General features: G+C 41.4%; 1 protein-coding gene across 7 annotated transcripts in view; it reads left to right on the forward strand.

Annotated features, from left to right (window-relative positions):
• The window catches only part of Utrn (utrophin), a 502,327-nt gene that overhangs the window by 73,155 nt on the left and 407,042 nt on the right, over nt 1-22,130 (forward strand). The window lies entirely within an intron of this gene.

Genomic DNA, 22,130 nt, shown 5'->3' on the forward strand with positions numbered 1-22,130 from the left:
ATTCCTACTTTATGAAAAGCAAGGATGTTCAGAGGTCGGTCATGCAGTGTTCTTCCCTCCCCACATACGTGGTTTCAGGACTGAACTGACCTGAGAAAGGAATTTATTTGCACTGAATTCAAATATGATTGTTGTAGCTGGTAGAGATTTTATGTACATCACATTCTGATCACATTCTGCTTCCGATATAATAACCCTGACGGTAAGTCTCATGACTGTGACTGTTGATGTGTTATAGTGGTACAGAAGTTGTTTTCCTCCTCCTCCCCTCCTCTCTCCCCCTCCCCTCCCCTCCCCTTCCCTCCTCCCCCCCCTTCCCCCTTCTTCCTTCTTGGGTCTTTTTGAGACAGTTTTGCTATGCAGTTCAGGCCAGTCTTGAACTTGTTTTGTAGTCTAGGCTGGCCTTGAACTAAGTGATCCTCTTGCTTCAGCCTTTCTCAGTGCTGGGATTACAGACCTGTGTCATGAAGCCTGTCCAGTAGTTCAGTTCTTAATTTACTTATAAATCGTAAGAGTAACTTGTGGAAACTGTCACTTCTAAGAAATTTCTACTTAACCTCCTTTTTTTGGGGGACAGGGTCTTGCTAGGTAGTTTAGGTGTGCCTTGGACTCACTGTGTATTGCAGGCTGGTCTGGAACTCAAGGCCATCCTCCTGCCTCAGCCTCTCAAGGGCTAGGATAACAGGCGTGCACCACCATGCCTGGCTTCTATCCGCATTTTAAAGAAGCCTTCATACATGTGTGAAGGATTTGTTAAGAAAAATACTCGCAGTGTAAAACAGATAATTCACTTAGACCTATCACTTCTTCCTTATTATTTTTATAGAAGTGAATGAAATTTTGTAGATGACTTTTTTCTCCTTCAACTCATTACTGTATAGATAATGCAATTGTTATAAAATAATATTTAATGTAGAATAGACTAGTATAGATGTTAGAGTATGCAAGACAATACTATTTAATATTTTTGAAAATATACATTTCTGAAAAACACAGATGACTATCACAGTGCAGGTAGGTTTTGTCATAGACAAACAGATGCCCTAATAGCATAATAACCTACCTACTAGCTTACTGCTTTAATCTTTTGTTATCATGTGGAAAAATTTTGTCAGCTTCTGTTTTTTAAACAGAAAATTATCTTCAAGAAGCAGTTATTTGTTGAGTGAGAGCCAAGAAGGAGATTCTGGGAATGCTAAAAGTCCCCTAAAAGGAAGAGGTTTGTGTTTATTGCTGATAATCCTTAATGGCCTCATAATTGAGATTCTTTAGGTATAAGAATGACATTGACTTAAGGAACAGTGGAACTGGCACACAGGAAACACCAGGAAAAAATTTCAGTGAGGCATACACCAAATAACTTGTTCATGTTTGAAGTTAGGTATTTTCCCCCTGCAGTGCCTAGAAGTGCAGTGTGTATCTTAAGGTGTTTACTAGAGAAACAGATATAATACAAGATACACAAATGTGTAAGAATTTACAAGGTTGGCTCACAGTGGCCACCCACAGATCAGGTGTGGAAGCATGCAGAGGGTGTCTGCACCTGGATATGGGAGGAAGCAGTGCGTGGTCCAGAGCTCACTGCAGTGTCCCTTGCGAGTCCGTGTCCGGAGGCTGGTGGGTCTGCCATGGAAGGCTGAAGAGTCTGCGCTGCAAGGTTGGAGGATCTGCCCTGGAAGCTGAAGAGTCTGCGCTGGACGCCAGGAGATGACGTCCAAGGCGAAGCTGAGGACTGGAGCTCCTCCAGAGAGCAGAAGCAGATCTGTCCTTCTGCATTTGCACTCTGCACTATTCAGGCTGTGAGCTGCCCTGGTGAGGGTCTTCCACACCGTAGGGTATGGAATTGCTGAGCTAAATTCTCGCACTCAGGTTGACACCATCCAACAACACACAAGGAAATGAAACATTTTCAACATCAAGAACTAAATCATAAATTTACCAAAAAGTAAAAGTAAATTTGACTTAGTGGCTGCCTAGGAATTATAAAACAGGACCTCCGAGAAATACAGCAATTTATTTTGTGATTTAGGTGTCATTACTGTGTTTAGCATCAGGGATTTTGTTTCACTTGTTTTATCCTTTAATTTCTACTTCACCTTTTCATAAAATGAGGTTTTATGGTATTCCATTAAGATAATGTCAATTTTTTTACTTGGCCTAGAGATATATTTAAATAAATCATTAGATGTTATGGAATTTCTGCCTCCACTCAAATTCACATATGTAAATCCAGGCATTATTTTTCTTACCATGTCAAGAAGTTGGTGAAGTCAGTAAAAATTCTCCAAATATGTTCATTTGCTTCATTTTCTCATGTGTATTCATTTGTTTTCATGTCTGTTAAGGTCTGTAGGACTATCTGATAGAACATAACCCTAGATTTTATTTAGTTTTGTTTATAAATAAAAACTGTACAAATTTAAAAAGTCAAATGTTTCATAACATAAACATTATATCGTCCTCCTGAAGGAGAGACAGTTGCTCTTGTTAAACAGTTTTTGTGTGTGCTAGTTTGCTACTAATGTTTGCTAGTTTTTGTGTGATATAATTTACCTCATATTGTGCCTATTTTTAAGAACAAATACAAGATCATATTTGTATTGTTTTGCAAATTTCTTTTGTTGGACTTTTCTTTTTCCTTTATACCTTAGTTAACCATGTTGAGAACTTTTCTATGCCAATACTTATAAATGTAACATATTCTTTAGAACAACTTTTAAAATTTTCTTTTTTCTTTTAATTTGTAACAATTTACAGTTATGGGTTACAGTGTGATGTATCCAGTACACTTGTAAGTTTACCATCATCTTTTAAATCACTGTATTAGACTTTATTTAACATGAACATGTTAACATGAATTTATATTAAAATAATTTGTAGATGAACTTTTTTTGGGGTACAGTGGTGCCTTGATTCATGAATTGAATTGTTTCTGTGATTCTATGCTTAGAATTCGGTTGCAACCAGAATTGCGGAATGAATTCTGTGACCAGAATTGTAAAATTCAGCTTGTGAACCAAGGTACTACTGTGTTAAGGACTAGGGATTGAACCTGGCTTTTTACATGCGCTGCACCCTAACTCCCTGCCCCTCCTTTTGAGACAGGGTCTCTCTGAGCAGTTCACGGTGTGTTTGAACTCACTGTGTAGCCCAGACTGGCCTCAGATTTAGAGCGATCCTCCCGACTCAGCCTCCCAAGTGTTGGAATTACAGGCCTGTGTGACCACACCTGGCTCCCCTAGTGCTTTTCATTTTTAATTTTTTTTTTGAGGCAGGGTCTCTCTAAATTGCCTACATGCCTAGGCTGCACTTAAACTTTCTCAGACTCCTGCATCCCAGAGTCTGGGACTACAGACACCTTCCTGCATAGTTTGTAGAGTAATGGTCATATTTTAACTAGGTGGTGGCAGAAATGAGAAAATGAACAAATGTTTGGAATGGCGGGTAAGTTGCTAAGCCTCGGCTTTGTTCCCTCTTCTCAGAGAGGGCTGTCTGTGCAGGACTGGGGAGGCACACATTTTGCAAGGAGGGGGTTGTTGACTAAGAAATCAGCCTCCACCTAACAGAACACCCACTGTGACTGTGTGCAATGTTTGAATCTCAGCAAAAAAATACCACTTGTAGTCTGAATTCCTTTGTTCTAACAACATAACTCAGTAAGAAAGAAAGTTTCCTACAATTGAAAAGAATAGACACTGTTGAGAGGCCAAGTTTTGCCTTTTAAGGCTGATTGTGCTTTATTTTAATTCCTTTCTTCTCAAGTTAAGAAGACTATTATAAACAAGGGGAGGGCCCTCTGGTATTTCTATACAAAGCTCCAGTAAGCCTTCTTTTTTTAAAAAAAAGTTAATTATTTTGAATCCTGCTTATTTATTTAGTGCTTACTGCGGTAGCGTCTAATGAGCTCAGTTTTGCAGACAGCACAGTGGCCCTGGGTAGCAGAGGTGGTTGGTTCCAGGAGCCCCACGCTGGCAGAGTTCCTGGCTACTCAAGTTGCTTTCTGGACCGCGTAGCATTTGCATGTAGAGTATGCACATTCTTTTAGGACATGTATAGGTTCCTTGTAATAACTAATACAAGGTAAATACTATGTACTTTATCATTTCAGGAGTGGTGATAAGAAAAAAATGTTTTGTGCAGATAGAAGTTGTTCTTTTCATCAGAGTGGGGCAGTACTAGAGATTGAACCCAGGGCCTCTCTGCCACTGAGCTGCATCGCCAGCCCTTTTTGTTTTTAAATTTTGAGACAGGGTCTTGCAGAATTTCCCAAGCCTTACTCAAACTCGTGTCCTCCTGCCTCAGCCTCCCTAGATGCTGGGGTGATAGGAAATATTTTTGTTCCGTGGTTGATCGATAGAATCCATGGCTGTGTAACCCACTGACAGTACAGGCTGACTAAACTTTCCACCGACCAGGGGGGCAGACTGTCTGGGTTGAGTCCATGCTCCAGTTCTTTTTCAGCCGGGTCTTGACCATTTGCTCATCTATAACATGGAGGATAATGGTAGTTCCACCTCTTGGTAGTTATAAGGAAAATAAAAATGCAAGTGAAAAGACAACCCAGAGAAAAACATTGTAGACTACATCCGATGAGGGTCTAGCATCCAGAATATATAAAGAATACTTAGAAGCCAACTATCCAAAAACAAATAGTCCAAATGAAAAGTGAGCGCATGAACAGACATTCCTCTGAGGAGAATACACACATGGCCAGTAAGTCATGAAATGATGGACAGCATCTTCATCATTAGGGAAATTCAGACCAAAACCACAGTGCCGCTCCACTTTACATCTACTAGAATGGGTGTGGTAAATGGATGTGGGAATGAGGAAGTACCGACCCAGATGCCGAGAGATTGGAGTCTTTACGCTGCTGGTAGAAACGTGTGGTGCAGAGCAGTTCTAGGAAACAGCTTTGCAGTTCTTCAAAAAGTTAGGTGTGGAGTTACCATATAACTCAGAAAATCCTCTTTAAGTACATGCCACCCCCAGCAAAAAAGAGAATCTGTGTTCACACAAACAGTTGTACGTGTATGTTTGTAACAGCGTTCATCAGAGGCAAACAGTGGAAACGGCTGAAATATCTGTCAGCTGATGAAGGGGGCCAACAAAATACAGTCTTCCCATGCTATGGAATATTATTCAGCCATAAAAAACAAACACAGTAGGGATACAAACCACCTGGTGCACAAACCTTCAAAACACAGCACTAATGGAAAGTAATTTGGTACAGATGGCCATATACCTGATTTCGTTTCTATGAAGTGATAGATGGACAATTCCACAGAGATATAAAGTAGATTAGTGATTTCTGGGGCTGGGAGAGAGGGCAGGGACTCAAGAGTGGATAGGATGATAAAAGTATCTAGGATGGGATAGAGGTAATTATTGTACAGTGTTCTAAATATACAACAAACCACTCAGTTGTACACTTTAAAGGATAGATTTTAGGCCAGGTTTCCTAAGGCTGTACCTGGGAAGCCATAGCATGTCTAAAATGAGGAAAGCATTCTGTGTGTGCTAGCTAAATCCCTGGGTGCTGTCTCAATCTTCGTTATTATTTTAAAAAGATGATTGCTCCTAATGTGGTTCTGTTACTTCCATTTTTTTTCTTCAAATTACGGAAATACTAGCTATTACAAAATGTTTTCAAAGGCCTGCATTTGTGAACTGGTCCTGGGATGGAAAAGCTTTAAATGATTGTGGCTGTATATCTTTTTCCCTTTTGCTTAGGCTGCATCTTTTTAGTATAAAATAAAGTACTTCTTGGCAGGTCATATGCCACGTATAGATTTTTCTTTTTACTGTCTTTCATTTGACTTATCTGACTGGCCTCTCAATTCCTGAGTTATTGGAGAGAAGGAAAAGAAACCAAGAATAGGATAATTCTAAGAAATTCTTTAATCTTGGCAATGAAATTTCCTTTTCATGTTACTGCCTTGTAGTAAAACAAAGAGTTCTTCCTTTTTTGGGTCAGTAGCTACATAGTATGAGGCTTGATGGTAATCCAGTGTGCTAGCAAATGTTCTCTAAAGATATTTTATGTAAAATAGATACCAAAAAGTGCCTCTTGGCTTTAGTCTGCTGTGGAATAACATTTAGACTGTGTCTGCTAAAAGTGTAAACATATCTTAAACACTGTGATTCTTTTGGGCATTTAATAAATTAGATTTGGGTGGTGTTTCATGGATTCAAGGAATTAAAGGATATTACAGAAGTGTATGTACTTTAATAAATCATAATTTATAAGCATATTGGATTACTTGGTTAGGGCGAGGGAAATGCACATTAACTGTCTTTTATAGCTCTAAATTTAATCTGGGCTGTAACTTTCATTTCTGGATTTCCTTCCGCAAGCTTACAGGGTATTCTAATTTCATTATTATCAATATCAAGATCATTTCACAGCTTCCTGGCAGCTAGGCGTCACAGTGACTTTTGCCAGGCTCTTTGTTTAGATTGTGACCTTGTTTGACTTTGATTACTCTTGTATCTGCTTTCTGTGGGCCTGGCTACTGATTCTTGATAATTCACTTTGACCTCTGGTAAAGCTGTGACTCTGGTGGTGGGGACCCACCTGGTTCGTAGAGTCCGGCCTCGCCCTGCCAGCTGAGTCTGTGGGTCTGCTTGCTGGTCGGAGTGCACCCCATAATGACCTGGAACTCTGATGCATGTTCTAGCTCTGTCTCTGTCTGGTGGCTGTCGGGGACATCTCTCTTCTCCTCAGCGCTGTCTTCTACGCAACAGCTGGATGTCATACTTTCTTTGCTCACACAGGGTAGCCACCTTTTAATAAATTGTATTAGGTGTGGCATGAGAATTATTACCAAACTCTTATTCACAGGTGAATGAGTTAAAATGGTTATTGACTTAAGACCCTCTGTCCTTCTGATTTGAATTTTTGTAAAATGATTATTGCACACTAAACATTAATATCTTTTATTTCCTTTATATTTTGTTGTTCAGGAAAAATATTTCCAGTGAGTACTGGTGATTTATGCATGAAAGAATTATGTTTAGGATCACCAAAATTGTCTATGGTTAAAATCTTCTATTAGGGTTTAAATTTGGTGAAGTGGAACATTTACCGAAGTTCAAATAGTGTGCATAACTTTATGGCTTGGTTTATGAAAATGAGTCAGTCATAGCAACATTAGTAAGATTATACTCTGAGCTGCAGATTGGAAAAGTAGGGGTACCTTATTTGTCACACTGAGTGGAATAGCCAAAGGTATGGTTTTCAGATTCGATGACTGTTTTATGTAGTTTTTATGCCAACAACATTTATTTCTCTGTGTGCAAGCATATATTATGGATGGGCTTGTGTATAGGCTTGAGTTAGTGTATTTTGTTGCTGAGTATTTCACAGAGATCTGTTAAGTCACTTGGGCACGATGATGCATTTATGCATAAGCTAATGTGGTTGTGGTGCTGGGCTGGCAGTGTGAGCGTGGAAAGACAGACGCGTGGGTGGGCTGTGCTTTTTTCCACTCAGTGCCACGCACAGTTGCTTTCTTGATTAGCTGTGCCGATCTGAGCTGTGGGGCAGCTGCCTGTGTGTGGCTTAGCCCCAGAAGCCACAGGGTCAGCTCGGAGTCCCGAATGTCTCTGGTTACAGTCGCTTGGTTCTTACTGGAAATGAGCAATGGGCATGGCGGCCTAGAGCCAGGCTTCAGCTTGTCCTTATTTGTATGTCTTGATTCTCCCATCAGAGCATCACAAATAATCTTGCACAGAGCCATGCTTCTCTCTGCTTTTACAAACACGGAACCTTGGAAAAGGAAATGATTACTCATCAAAACTCTAAACACTAGAATAAAATGTTCCTATTTAGATCAATTAGAGGTCAATTTAGTGCTCTAGTGAGCTTTAGAATTGCTTCTCTTGAGGGAAAGGAAAGTAGAGATGATCAAGATGAGATATATTTATGGCCCAATTCCCCAAGATGAATGTAATTGTGTACTGAAAACATGCTGATAAAAATTGCTTTTCTTGTCTGCTTTTAGGGTCTATTTTTATAACAATTTTTCTTCCTATTGTTCCTTGAGGTCTTGTCAATAATAAAATGATCTTAAAACATGCCAAAAAGATAAAATGCAAAAGTCATTAGGTCATCTTGGTGTTCATGCTTTCAAAATTTTACAGAAGTTTGGCAAGGAAATAGTTATTTTAATTGACATGTAGAAGTTTGAGGTCTCCATTGAATTCTGGGTGAATATATACTTTGTTGAGACTCACTGAGGACCTTTACTCATTCATTTGATAATTTTTTCATTGACAGCCAGTATTGGGAACTGCATATGCCACGGTGATCAAAGCTGGTTTCTGGGCCTTATAGACTCACACAAATCGATATGTAATCAAATTGAGATTGTGTACCAGGGTGAAAGAGAAAAGGAAACAAGATGCTTTGAGGGAGTCTAGAAGTCTGCTCTAAAGAAAAGATTTTAAAAAATTAACCCCTGGCAGGCGAAGGGGACCCTCCCTTCAAGGCCCTGTATAACTTGTAATTTTGCTGTTCTGAATTTTGTTGTTTAGCTGGCTGCCATTTAGAGAGCAGACCAGAAAGGAATAGAGCAGAATTCAGGAGGCAGTGTTGGGAGGTGACTTGCTTTACACTGGAGGCAGGAGATAGCCGTAGCTTAAACCGGAGGATGACAAGACATGAGGAAGTATTCAAGGTATTTTGAGAAATGAGAAGCAGCCAAACTCGGCAGAGGTGATAGATTGTGATGTTAGAAGGAAGAGCTATCGAGGACTCACTTCAGGGTCCTGGCAGGAAGCCGTGAATGGGTGAAGGTGCTGCGTTCCGAGATGCAAAAAACTATAAGCAGAGTGGATCAGCAGGCACACCAACAGTTACTGATGTGTCAGCGTGAAGGAGCTGTGTTGTATTTCAGCCTAGCTGTCAGGTAGGTGGTTGGATCTGGAAGGGCAGAGGAACATTCCCGCTTCTCTCTGAAGGCTGGTAACTTGAATCTGTGAAATAAATTGACACTAGACAGATTAATGGGAGAAGAGGCATACAGACTTACTGTGTGCATGGGACTCACACAGAACATGAAGCGCGTGGAAAAGCCAGTTTAGTTCATAAGCCATCTGAAGCTGCAGGATGGAAAAGGAGTTTGGGGTTTTTGGGGTGATCTGGGGGGCAGTGATTGTGGGAAGGTGAATGGGGGGAAAAGCACAGTAAGCAAGACTTTCTTCTGTGCAGATATAGTTTCTCGGATAGCTGCCTGCAGAATAGGTGCCAGGCTGTGTCAAGGCCTTTCGAGGAGATGGCTGTGGGCTGACTTCAGTATCCTTCCTGTGACGGGGTGATCTCTAGTGGTAGGATTCCAGCAGGGGTTTGTGACAGTTACATTCAGAAACTGCCACTATGATTTATATCAAGAAGTACCCCAGAGCCTCATGCACTCATGGGGAGGATCTTTAAAAGGTGATTAAATCATGGGGCCATATAGCTAATGAGGAAGGTTCCTGGGAGTGTACCTGGAAGGCACACCCCACTCAGGCTTCCTGTCTTTCTTCTCTGCTTCCTGGTCTCCACGAGGTGAGCAGCTTCCTCTGAAGACCCCCTTCTACCACGTGATTGCTGTGCTGAGCTTGCCCATCATGGACTGAAACTTCTCAAACATGAGCCACAATAAATCTTTCCTCCTTCAAGTTGCCAGTGTTGGGTGTTTTCCCAGAAACCAGGAAAGTAACTAAGACATAGTCAGATAAGGAAGTTTCAGAGGAAGCTGCACTCTGAGTTGCAGGGGAGAAAGAGGGAAGAGAGACAGGGAATTGGGATGAGACTGTGGGTCTCTGCTATTTCAAAGCATTCTTCACTCCAGAGTGCCACACTTCAAGGTACCATGTTCTGAGCCCCAGGTTTACATGGTATATATTTATCTCGTACTGTAAAGCAGAGTATTAAACTTAACAGCAAATCTATGTTAATAAGCTATTACTGCTTAACAAATTACTGTCAAATATGTCACCTTAAAACAACAAATAGGAACTGCGGCTGTTGCTTAGTGGCCTAGCATGGGTGAGACCTTGCAATCAACAGCAGCAACAAAACCACGAACTTTTACTTTCTCATGCAGGTTCCTAGGTCAGTGGCTTGGGTAGGTGACTGGGGCCCAGATTGTCCCAGAAGGTCGCATGAAGGATATTGGCCATGGTGGTCTTCATGAAGAGCTTGACTGAAGCAGGAGCTGGATCTCATGGCAGGGTGGCTTACACTTGGCATTTTCAGCAGAGGTTCTCGGGTTCTTGGTGGCTCTTGGTGGGAGGCCACAGCTCCTGGATGGCGTGATCTCTCCACACAGCTGCTTGTGGGTCTTTACAACTTGGCTTTCCCTAGAGCAAGAGATGGGAGAGACTGCAAGGAGGGAGCGCACTGCTGTGTGCGACAGTCTCAGAGCATCATCACTTGTACTGAATGGTGTTTGTGAAAAGTGAAACCCCTGTATTCAGCTCACACTCAAGGGGCAGGAGATGACCCATCACTCCTTTATTTTTTAAAATTTCTAGTTAGTGTTGATTGATTGCGATACTGCGGATTGAACCTAGAGTCTTCATGCTGAGCTACACCTGCGGCCCTTTTTTATTTTGAGGCGAGGTCTTGCTGTGTTGCATTGGCTAGGCTTCAACTTGCTGCTTCCCTGCCTCGGCGTTCCAGAGTGCTGGCATTGTAGTTGTGCCACCACCTGGTTTAAGTTCCATCTCTAGAGTCAGGAATACCAAAGGATTATGACCATTTTAAAAAAAATCATTATTAGAACCACCACCCTGATCTTGTAATTCAGAAGAGAGGATTGGGGTGGCTATAGAATATTGGGAGTTTTGTGTTTAGGAGGCATGGGGGCCGATGTCAGACTGCTTAATAAGAAACCATAAAATGGGGAGGAAGCCTATGGCTGATCCTTTAGGAAATCTCACTTCCAGAGGATATGCAGTAGAGGAATAGAGATGATGCTGAATCTGCAAGGATGAGAATGTGTTTCTCAGGCAAGAGCATCCCTGTGGTGGAAGCCTCCTGGGAGTTCTATTTACTTTCACTTTTATGAATTTATTTTTAAAATGAATGAATGAACAAACAAGCAGGGCATGTGTGTGTGCAGAATTTTAATACTGAGTGAGTTTGCCACAGAAATGCTCATTAAAAAAAAGCAGTAAAGATATATAACTATCAAAAAGACCGAAGATAACAAATGCTGGGACACATGTAGAGAAAAAGGAGCCCCTGCACACTGTTGGTGGATTTGTAAATTAGTACACTCCTTAAACAGTTGAAAATGGACTGGATGTGGTGGTACATGCCTTTAATCCTAGCACTGTTAAAGGCTGAGGCAGGAGGATTGCAAGTCTTTTAAATGCAGCCTGAGCAACTTAGCAACTTTGTGAGAAACTGTCTCAAAAATAAAATATAAAGAGAGGGCTAGAAAAGCAGCTGAGTACGAAGGCGCAGGATTCAATCCTTAATTAAAAGGAAAGGAAGGAAATGGAAAGGAAAGGAATCACTGGATGATCCAGTAATCCTAATAGTGGATATATACCCAAAGGAAAAAAATCAGTATGTCAGAATGACATCTTGACTCACATATACTTTTGTAGCACTATTCCTAATGGCCAACCAATGGAAATAGCTTAAGTGTCCATCTGATGATAAATGGATAAGGCATACGTCTACACTATATCAGACAGCTTTCCTGCTTTTGAGCTAAAATACCTGACACCTGCAAGTTAGGGAGGAAATGGTTTATTTGGCTCACAGTTTCTGAGGAATCAGTTCATTCTCATCTGGCTGCAAGGCAAGAGCATCGTGGTGGCAGGGTGTGGTGAGGCCAAGCCGCTCACCTCGTGGTGGTGGTTGGGAAGCAGAGCTCAGGGAAGAGCACCTAGGAGGGATGTCCTCCCCAAAGGCACCGCCCCAGCGGCCACTCTCGGAATCCACCTCGAGAAGGCACCTTACCCTGTGAATGTCAGTGGATCAGTTCAGTGATGAGTGTAGCATCTTGGCCAGGAGTCTCTCAGTCTAGTCAAATGGACAGTGATGTCATACACCGTGGAATACTTTAAAACCAAAGAGAAGAATGGGTCCCTGTCATTTGTGACAGCGTGGATCAAAGTGAAGATAACTGTATCAAGGGAAATGAGCCAGGCACCAAGAGACAAGTACTACACGATCTCACTCATATGCAGGATTTGCAAAAGCTGATCGCATGGAAGTTGAGAGTGAAATGCTGGCTACCAGAGTAGGGTAGAGAGAGACAGAGGGAGGGGAAAGGTGGATCAGCGCGTGTTCCTTTAGGCCTGGGGTGAGAGGCTGCGGGATGCAGCTGCACGGTGTGCTGACTGTAGATGATGGTGATGTGCTGTCCGGTTCAGGAAGCTAGAAGGGAACCTGAACGTTTCTGTCATAAAGAAGTGGTGAGTGAGAAGGCAGACATGTTTACTCTGATTTAACCATTTAACCATTACACGATCTATACATCTATTGAAACGTCACATCCATAATAAATTTAATCTAAAACTTTAAACCCTCCCCAAGTGAGTAAAATAAAATACATAATGAATGAATGAGGAGGTCGTGGTAAATAAATTTTTGAATGTCTTCGTACTGTGGTGTATTCAAGTGATCTTAGTAAAGAAGGTGTACTATCATGAAAACATGTTCGGTAATATATTTTAAACAAAGCTATACAATACTATTTTTAAACTTTACTGTAAAAAAGAAGCAGTTGACAGTGTCTTCCAAGAGGATATATATAAGAAAGTTAATACTGGTTAGCTCTGGGTGGAGGGAAAAGTGAGATTTACATTTTCTAGTTTGTCTAAATCCTGTTTCAATTGTTTATATTTTTGGTTTTTTGACCCAGGGTCTCTATGTAGTCAGGCTAGCCTTGAACTCGCTGTGTATACCAGGCTGGTTTTGAACTCATGGTGATCATCCTGCCTCAGCCTCCAGAGTGCGGGGATTATATGCCTTTGTCACTGCACCTAGCTAAATCTTGCTTCAGGAATGTGTTTACTTTTTTAATAAATTGTTTTCAGTTACCACCTGTCAAAGCAAAGCAAAATACAGTAAGAATACCGATCCTTAGAACTTGACTGAGGAAAATCACAGTCCTAACAGAACCTTGCTCACTTAAACTGAATTTCCTAGTAGCCTACTCAGAGGACACAGAGAATGAGTGAAACATACCACAGTCTAGAAGAAAGCAGCTTTCTGAGTATGCCACTGCCTGCCCTATTGCTGGCCACCAAAGGAACAGGAAGTGGTGCCTGCTGTCCTTGGAAGTGATGTCACGGCAACTGCGGAGCCTCTCTTGAGTCTTGGTGAAAGCAGGGAGCAGCTGTGGGTGGGGCAGTTCTGTGAGAGCAGCTGTCCCAGCCCAGAGGCTGCTGCACGGATTTGGGACCACAGTGACCGGCCTTCTGCCACCTTGGTTGTCAAATGGCAGTGGTTTTTTGACTCGAGGGTCCATTTGAGAGACCAGCTTCTCTGCCATCTCTGGCTTATGGGCTCCTACCTGACTCATTAAACCTGCTTGGAGCAAAAAAATCTTCATTTTAAGAACATTCTCCAGGGACCTCTGATGTGTGGCAGTGTCTGGGAATTTGGGCAGAACACCATCCTTTGGGGAGATGACAGCATTTACGTTTTATCAATAATGAACCCTGACACTCTTGCTGTGTGCTCTGATTCTGTTATCTGTCATTCTCACAGAAGTGGGTGAATTGTTGCAAACCCCCTTGTGTATAGGAGGAAAATCAAAGCAGTTAAATGTTGTTTAAAACATACACAAATAAAAAAAATCAAAAAGAAGCTCAATAAAGTGGTTGGGAGCTTAGCTTGTACTTTAAAAGACTGTCGGGATTAAATGAGGCGATCTGTCCACAGTGCCTATCCCAGTGCCTGCCTCACAGTAAACATTTAATAAATGCCAACTTTTTGGTGTCTGTGCTCATGTGTGGTGCCTGGGATTAAACCCAGGACCTTGTGCATGCTAGGCAAGTGCTGTACTGCTGAGATACTGTACCCTGATCCAATCAATGTTAGCATTATCCTGAGAAAACATTATTTTGGATTAAGGTTCTGTCTGCATCTAAGTGCATTCATGTCCTTATTCCAGTCATCTGTCTTTGTATATTTCTTAGTGTGAAGGCTATGTGACATGGGGACTGTTACATTTTAGTCTTATTGGTGTCCATTTTTACAGAAGGAAAATGTTCTAACTCCATCTCACACACCAGAAGCAATCCTGAATTTCTTGCTTTGGGTTTATCTTGGTCCCACCAAATTGAATGAAGAGTGAGTTTAGTTGCATATAAGAGAAACTTTATGTTACTTATTCTTGTTGCTGAGACAAAAATACCCATTGCCCAAAGTTAAAGGAGGGTGTGTTTATTGGCTCATGGTTTGTAGAGGTTTCAGTCCGTAATCTGCTGGCTCCAAGGCAGAGCGGCATGGCTGGGGGACATCACAGAGGATAAACACTTCATGGCAGACAGAAGGCAGCAAAAATAGCCAGCAACAGTGCCAAGTATCTTTCTGTCCTTTATGTCTTATCCAGGACGCCCAACCTCAGGGTGGGCAGCACTTACACCTTTAATCCTAGCGTCACTTCCTTGACGTATCACATACCATAGACCCAGCCACCTCTGAAAAGCCCCACTGTGACCGACTGTATGAAGCTGTATGAAGGGGAACATCCAGATACAAGCTATGTCACTCTATCACTCTGACTTAGAAAGAGTTCATTTCTCGTCTAGCTTGTAGTTAGTCCAGGGCTGGTTGCCTGCTTAGGCAAATCAGCCACTTCCGTCTTCCTGGCAGAAGAGGGAAGGGTAAGGGCGAGAAGTTCACGTCAGCCACAGCTGTTCCTTTTCATCATAGCTCTGCCGGGTGTTCCATCCAGCACGCTTCTGCACCTCTGCGGCCAAGGCTGACCGTATGGTTATCCCTAGTTGCAAGAAGTTGAATATTAAACTGACCACATTGCTGTAAGGAAAAAAAAAAAAAAAACCCTAAAATTTTCATTGTGTGAGCTAGTAAAGGAGAAAGGGTGCACGAGTAGTTAACAACAGTGTGTGCCACGATGAGTTTCTGCAAATATTTTCCTGGTCACAGTGAGGACAGTTCTGATTCTGGAATTCAGGTTATCTGCAGTTATATTCCCAAAGAGTGGTATGTGGAAAAACAAGTTTGAAAGATGAAACTGGAGCTGAATGAAATTTCTCCCTTCAGCTTATTGGATAACATTTGTGTTAAAACATGCTAAAAATCTCTTCTTTAAAAATCATACTGAAATAGAAATGAAAAATGTTTGTCCTTTGTGTTTTTCCCTATATTTTTTATTTTGATAAAACACCCATAGCAAATTTTACCATTTTAACCATTTTAAGTGGGTGTTCCTATCGCCGTGAAACTATCACCTCTGTACCTTTTCCAGAACTTTTTACACTCTACCTTTCCACAAAACCACATCTCCACCCTGTTAAGCAGCTCATAACCTTTCTTCTTTGGCCCTTGGTACTGACCATTCTGATGTCTGTCCCTATAAATTTATCTTACAAGTGGAACAATATAATCATTGCCTGGTGTGGCTAGGGAAAGCCATTTAACAGAATGTCCTCAGTGTTCATTCATTTGTAGCATAGGAGAATTTCCTTCCTGTTTAGGGATGAAGAATATCTCCAAGGTGGGTTCGAGTCCACATTGTTAATCTAGTCATCTGTTGATGGGCACTTGGCTTGCTCCCACCTTTTTGCGGCTATGAACAGCACTACAGTGAACACGGATGCACACACCCATGTCTCTTTGAGGTCCTGCTTTTGATTCTTGAAGGTATTTTATTTCACTTGCTTTTAACTGGAGAGACTTAGTGTTTCGTTGACATGACCATGAACATGGTGGTTAGTTCACTCTTGTCCTGAAGGAATTGAGACAGCTCTGAAGAAAGATTGCCCATCAAAGTCTTTTCTTTTAAGTTATTCTCTCTCTACCCTCTAAGAAAAATGTGTTATTGTGAATTCTATTTTAAACAGTCTGTAGGGTTATGGAAGGAAGTGAATAATTGCAGAGTTCCTGGAAGACATTAAGCATTTTCCTGCTATACTATAAAAGGATTCTAGGCTTTAGGGTTTCCTTACAAAAGGAGACAAGGAAGAAAACAGAGCACATCATCTTTCCTCTGCAAGGCCATGTTGGTGGTGCATGTGGATTACTGCGTGGGAGTCTGGCCTCCTGCACGAGTGATTTAGCAGCAGAGAGTATGACTAGTGTCGGAAAGCCAAGTCCCAGTGCACCATGCATTTGTGGTTTTTGTAAAACTGACTAGGATCATTAGGACTGTTCAGTTTAAAAGGATGAAAGTGGAATGCAGACATAGTTACTGGTTGTAAGTTCATTTATTTGAGGACAGCAAATACGAACTTGTACTTCTAGTCTTCAACTGTTAAACACATCTAAACCTTTGATGCTTATAATAGATACGTTTAAGAAAAGTAAAATGAAGAGTTGTTTTACATCCAAAATAATTATCAAGTTGCTACTCCCACTAATGGTTTAGACCATCAAACAAATGTCAGACCCATGGTAGACTATTAGCACCCACAGTGCTGATTTAAGGCTGAACTCCAATGTTAAGTAGTGACATAGAGGATAAGATGACCATCAGCATGTAGCAGAATGGCCTGAATCCAGTTTCTCTCTATCTCCGTCTGTCTCTGTCTCTCTATCTCTGTCTCTGTCTCTGTCTCTCTCTGTCTCTGTCTCTTTTTCTTTTTTTCTGTCTTTGTTTTTTCGAGACAGGGTCTCACTATGTAGTTCACATTGGCCTGGAACTCACTGTGTAGCCCAGTCTGGGCTTGAACTTGTGGCAGTCCTCCTGCGTCAGCCTCCCAAGTGCTGGAGTTACAGATGTGTACCACCACACCGGGCCTATGTTATTGATTTTTTTGGTTTACATTGTGGTTTTTATGTCTATCTCTCTCATCTAACTTCACACTTCAGTGGGAAAAAAAAGTTTACACACTTCAGTGGGAAAAAAAAGTGCTTGGTAGCACATACAAACTTTTTACATAGTTAAAGTGAATTGAAAATAAGTGATACTCCTTTTAAAGTAGTAGGCTAAGTATTTATTTTATTCACTTTGAACTTACAGGCTAGATCTTAACCATGAGATCTGTGGGAAAAAACCTTTACCCTTGAATTTTTAAGGGGAAACACAGTGTTCCTTTCTGATATTTTTCATGCTTATTATAAATATTTATCTTGGACAAAGAATTGGATTTCAGTGGGGTTGGAGTTTTGCAAATTTGATTATTAAAATGATTCTTCCTTTAGTTTTATGATTTTGCATTTGATTTTCACTCAACATTAGAACACTCCAAATAGAGACAAAAAACGCAATATAAAAATATTCCACAAGGCAATTTTGCAATGTTGTTTTTCTTATTTTAAAAATCATATTTATAGTAGGTGGCATTTCATTCAATTATATGAATAAAGGACAGATATGTCTCATTTCCCCTGAAGTTTACATTCTTCTTCTGAAAATAAGCAAAATATTTAAGCTTTCCAAAAGGTCTGGGCAGCTTGGTATGATCTATTGGCCACATTTGGTTTTGCAACAATCCTCTGGTTTTCTCTCCATATTGGTTCATAAAGGACCTGTGCGCTGACCATTTTGTCTTGAAACAGTTGAGGTTGCTGCAGAAGGTGTTTGTGAAACGACTCAGCTCTCCTCCACCATGTTTTGGTGGTAAATAGGCTGGAAGATAAGCGACCTCCATAAGTACACGTACACATCAGGCCACTTATCTCTTTGGACTGGAAACCAACTTCGCCGGAAAAACAGGTGCAAACAGAATCAGTTTAACCTGGCCTGTTGACGTCCAAAATGTCACCCCACACCCAGATCCTTCCTGTCTGCATGTAATTAACGATATGCAGAAGGCTCCCTGCCCTCCTCCCCTCCCCCAGCAGCCCTTCTGTCCATCTAGCTCCCTTTTTTAGCTGTCAAATTTTCCTCCCTTTCTCTGTGTCCACCTCAGAGTGCAGTAGAACATGTCTTTCATGGGATGAGTATTTTAAAGAAAAAAAAAATAGGTAGCAGATGTTTATTTCTTATAGAAAATGAGAAATACAGTGAATAAAGATGGATTGTATGATCTCTCATAATCTTTTAATTTAGAGATGCATTGCTAATATTTTGGCTGTTGGCTTTCTAGACAAAATGGCACTCTATGCACAAGTGAAGCACTATGTTATGTAGTCTTTTGTGTACTGCTTTTTATTCTTTAATTCGTTGTGAAAACCTCTGTGGCTTAAAGTATTCATTGTACACCTGCATGTCATATTTAATGATTGTGTTTATACTTAAAGATATACTTTCAAATAGTCATTACAAATGGACCTTCAATCACAACAATGCTATGATGAGTATTTTTAAATATTTAAATATCTAAATATTTGTGTCCCTATTTTTTTTCCTTGTGATTAATTTCCAATGTTTCTGGGGTGATGGTTATGTATTTTTCAAGTATTTTGATACAGATACTGTCATAGTGCTCCATGACATTTGTAATATCTTGTTATCTTCACCTGAACATTCTGCTGACCTCTAACTCATTAGGTGCCGAGGGAAACGTTAATTGTAATTTTTAAAAATAGAGAAGCACTGCGGTCCTTCAGGGTATGCAGTACACTTCTATATAATGAATGTCTGGACTTCTTTTTCTCCTTCATTACTTTTCTGATAATTCAGTTGTCCCAGCATGGGATAAGGCTGGAGTAATATCGGTCAAAGGATCATCAAACGAGAGAAATGAATTCAGGAGATCCATTGTACAATGTTGTGACTGTAGTTAATATTGTAGTGTATGACTTGAAAATTGCAGATTGAGTTTAAGTGTTCTCATTACAGATAAATGCAAACTATGCAAAAAAAAAAAAAAAGAAAATTTGTTCTAAACTTAAGAATCACAAGAAGTAAAGAGAAATAATACCCCCAGCCCCAATTCCCAACTGCGACCTTAAGGTCGCCATTCAACACCTGTGGTGTCCACCTCTCCTTTCTTGGCGCGTTGATCCTCACCACTTCAGGCTTTCAGAGGTCTGCCTGGTGGTTACGCTAACCCTGCACCTGGCTTTCTTCTGCCCTTCCTCCTGCGAATCCATTTTTTCCTGTTAATCTCACCAAAGCGCACTCCTGATCACATCGACTTGCTCTGAAAAGCCCCGTGGCTCACATTACTTGCTCATTTCACCACTGTGCCTTTGGAGCTGGGCAGCTGATGTTCCTTCTGTTCATTTTGACATAATCCTAACGGTGGTTCCTGTTCCCCAGTGCAAACCCGCACCCAAATGCAAATGGTTCTTTGAATCCTTCCATAATCCCTTTCTCATCCACATCAAGAAATAATTTTCCTATGAATTTATGAATGTGTCTGTACCTGGTGTATTAGGTCTCAATGTCTGTTACTTTGTTTTTCATTTCAGTCTTTACTCTTTGTTAATACATGTTTGTGATATATAATGAATCCCTTTCTCGTGGGGAGCTGGTGCATAGACACATCACATCTGCTACCTTGGCACCTGCCTCGGCCCTGCCCCATGCCCCAGTAAGGACTATACAGCTTCCTGAACACAGCATCTCAATCCCTTTTGGGACTTACATATAGCAGATGCTCGCTAACTGGTACTGTATAGCTTCTTAAATAAATAGGATTTACCACCGAATGGAAGGAGTACGGTTTATTTTTTATTAAATAAGGAGAAAATGTAATGAATACAGCATTCATTATACAGCACTGATTCTTAAGTCCACTTACTGGATCAGGAAGAATCTTACAACGTCATTAAAGTTAATTTGGTCGTGCGTAGCTGTTAATTTTTCCTGTAGTTTTGGTCCATGTTACATACTAGTTCCAATACGTAGTGGGACGTGAGCAGTAGTCATTGCTTCACTTCAGGGTTATAATGCAGAGAAGTTTCAGAACAAATCCTGCCCTGTACCCTAGTACCCTCTAAACAGTTACTGTTAACAAGGACAAAAAAATGTAATATATCAATACATTTAGAAATAGTGAGCTTATGCTCATATTTTTGGTTTTATATTGGGTTAAATAAAATGTCATTAGTAAAGTTATGCACATAACTTGCATTATATTTTCACTGGACAATGCTGTCTTAGAGGATTTAGTTACTCCTATAACCAGCAGCGTATAACTGGAATCCTCTTAGCCAGTGCTGACACAGGGATTATCTCCCAGATTTACTAGATTTTTTAAATACTCAACAATCAGTGGTGAGAATATCAAGAAGAGATTTTGGCAATCTGGTAATTCACCAATGGAAGAATACTTCTGGCATTCCACTAATGCCAATTTTCAAGCCTCAAGAAAAGCACACTTCTCCTGGTCACCGGGTTAATTAGCCAAGTTTCTGCTGTTGATGACAGTAAAGATAAATGCTTCCTTTGTGGCAGTGGCCCCTCTGTAGTTGAGCCTTTCTAATTAGATTACTGCTGACCTTCAACATGATGTTATCCTGAGATGGAGCAATTACAAGGCCTGGAGTGGTTTCACCCACAATCTGTGTGGCCCTGGGGACCATGAGAACTTCTCGGGGTTAAGGACCCTGAGAAGGATCTGGGTGCCTGCCTTCTCCTTTCCCATCTGTCCTGAGCCTCCTTATTCACTTTCCCTAGAAAAGTGATGCCTCCCCAAATCCTCCAGCAAGGCACCATGGAAGCAGATGCTTTAGGACTGCAACCCCAAGACTCTCCTTTAGGAATTACGACCTGGCCAGCACCTCGTTACACTGAGCCACGGCCTCTGCCTGCTGCCTCCCATGCAGGAAAGAGAATTGTGAAGTGAGGCCCCTGGAGACAGAGGACGTGGTGAGGTTGGACCACTCATTAGAAATTCAGTCTGATTTAGCTGATTCGTTTGACAGAGAGAGCTAATTTTGTTCATTAACAGAGGACACGTTCTCCATTCATTGAAGAAACCAAACTTGTACCTGCCTAACCATATGCTAGAAATCACATCTTTGTAACTGTTTAAATTCATGATAGATTCTCATTGTCTGTTTAAAATGTGCATGGGATTTTTCCCCCAGATACTCAGGAATAGGAGTTTTTCCTTTTCTCGTTTAGTGTTAGGGATGTCAGGGCCCCGGCATGCTAGGCTACGACTTGACACCGAACCGCTGCCCCAGCTGAGCAAAAGTGCATATAGCCTGTGACTTAGACTAACACAAAACAGTAATGTCACACTGCCTGTCTGGGGATCTTCTTAAGTGTGTAATACACAGCACACAAGAAGTGGTAAGAAGAGAAAGACAAGATGCAGAAACGGTCCAGAAGAGAAGCTGCAAATGGTGTTGGGTTGGCACAGGGAGAACGGCCTGGGGTAGGCCGGCCGGTGTCGCAGCTGAGTGTGGCTGTGGGGAAGATGTTGGAAGGGGCCGTGCAGACTGGCGAGTTGGAGGGAGGTGAGGACCTCAGAGCCAGTGGGCCGGCGGAAGCAGGTGGGTACTGCAGCTGGAGAGGAGAGAAGAGGGCCTTTCAGCCCTCGAGCCTGCAGAAATGTGGGGAGCTCTGTGTGAAGGGATCTTCATTCTGACCTTTAAAATCATCTAGGCTTTAAGGATTGTGTAATCATTATGAGCCAGAGATACTTTTTAAATCTAAGAGTTCCTTGGCTGCTACTTGGGACTCTCTGCTTAGCAGACTGGAAGCCAGCACTCAGGTTTACATGGGTCAGTGTTGTCCGATTCCTCAGCCTTGTCCAGGTGTCTCTCCAGGCTCAGTGGGCCAAGCCAAAGCAGTTTTAGGGAGGGAGCCACTGGCAGTCCTTTGGATTCATGGGAGTTGTTGTCTTAGTATCATCATCCTTGGAAGCCTGGCGGGGTGATGCAGGCCTGTAAGTCCTGTACTCTGGGAGGCTGAGGCAGGAGGTTTGAATGTTGGAGTAAAGTCTGGGAAACTTTAGTGATTGAACAAGGTCCTGACTTAAAATCAGCATAGTCTTGTGCATTGTTTAAAAACAGTAAGACCCTTCTCAAGGAAAGAAGTGAGTGGTTCATAAACTCTAACCTTAAAAGATGGGAACAATTAATGGTT

This window comes from Cavia porcellus, unplaced genomic scaffold (genome assembly GCF_034190915.1).
Source record: "Cavia porcellus strain 051 isolate PalLab524CR breed Dunkin Hartley unplaced genomic scaffold, mCavPor4.1 scaffold_22, whole genome shotgun sequence".
NCBI classification, from domain to species: Eukaryota; Metazoa; Chordata; class Mammalia; order Rodentia; family Caviidae; genus Cavia; species Cavia porcellus.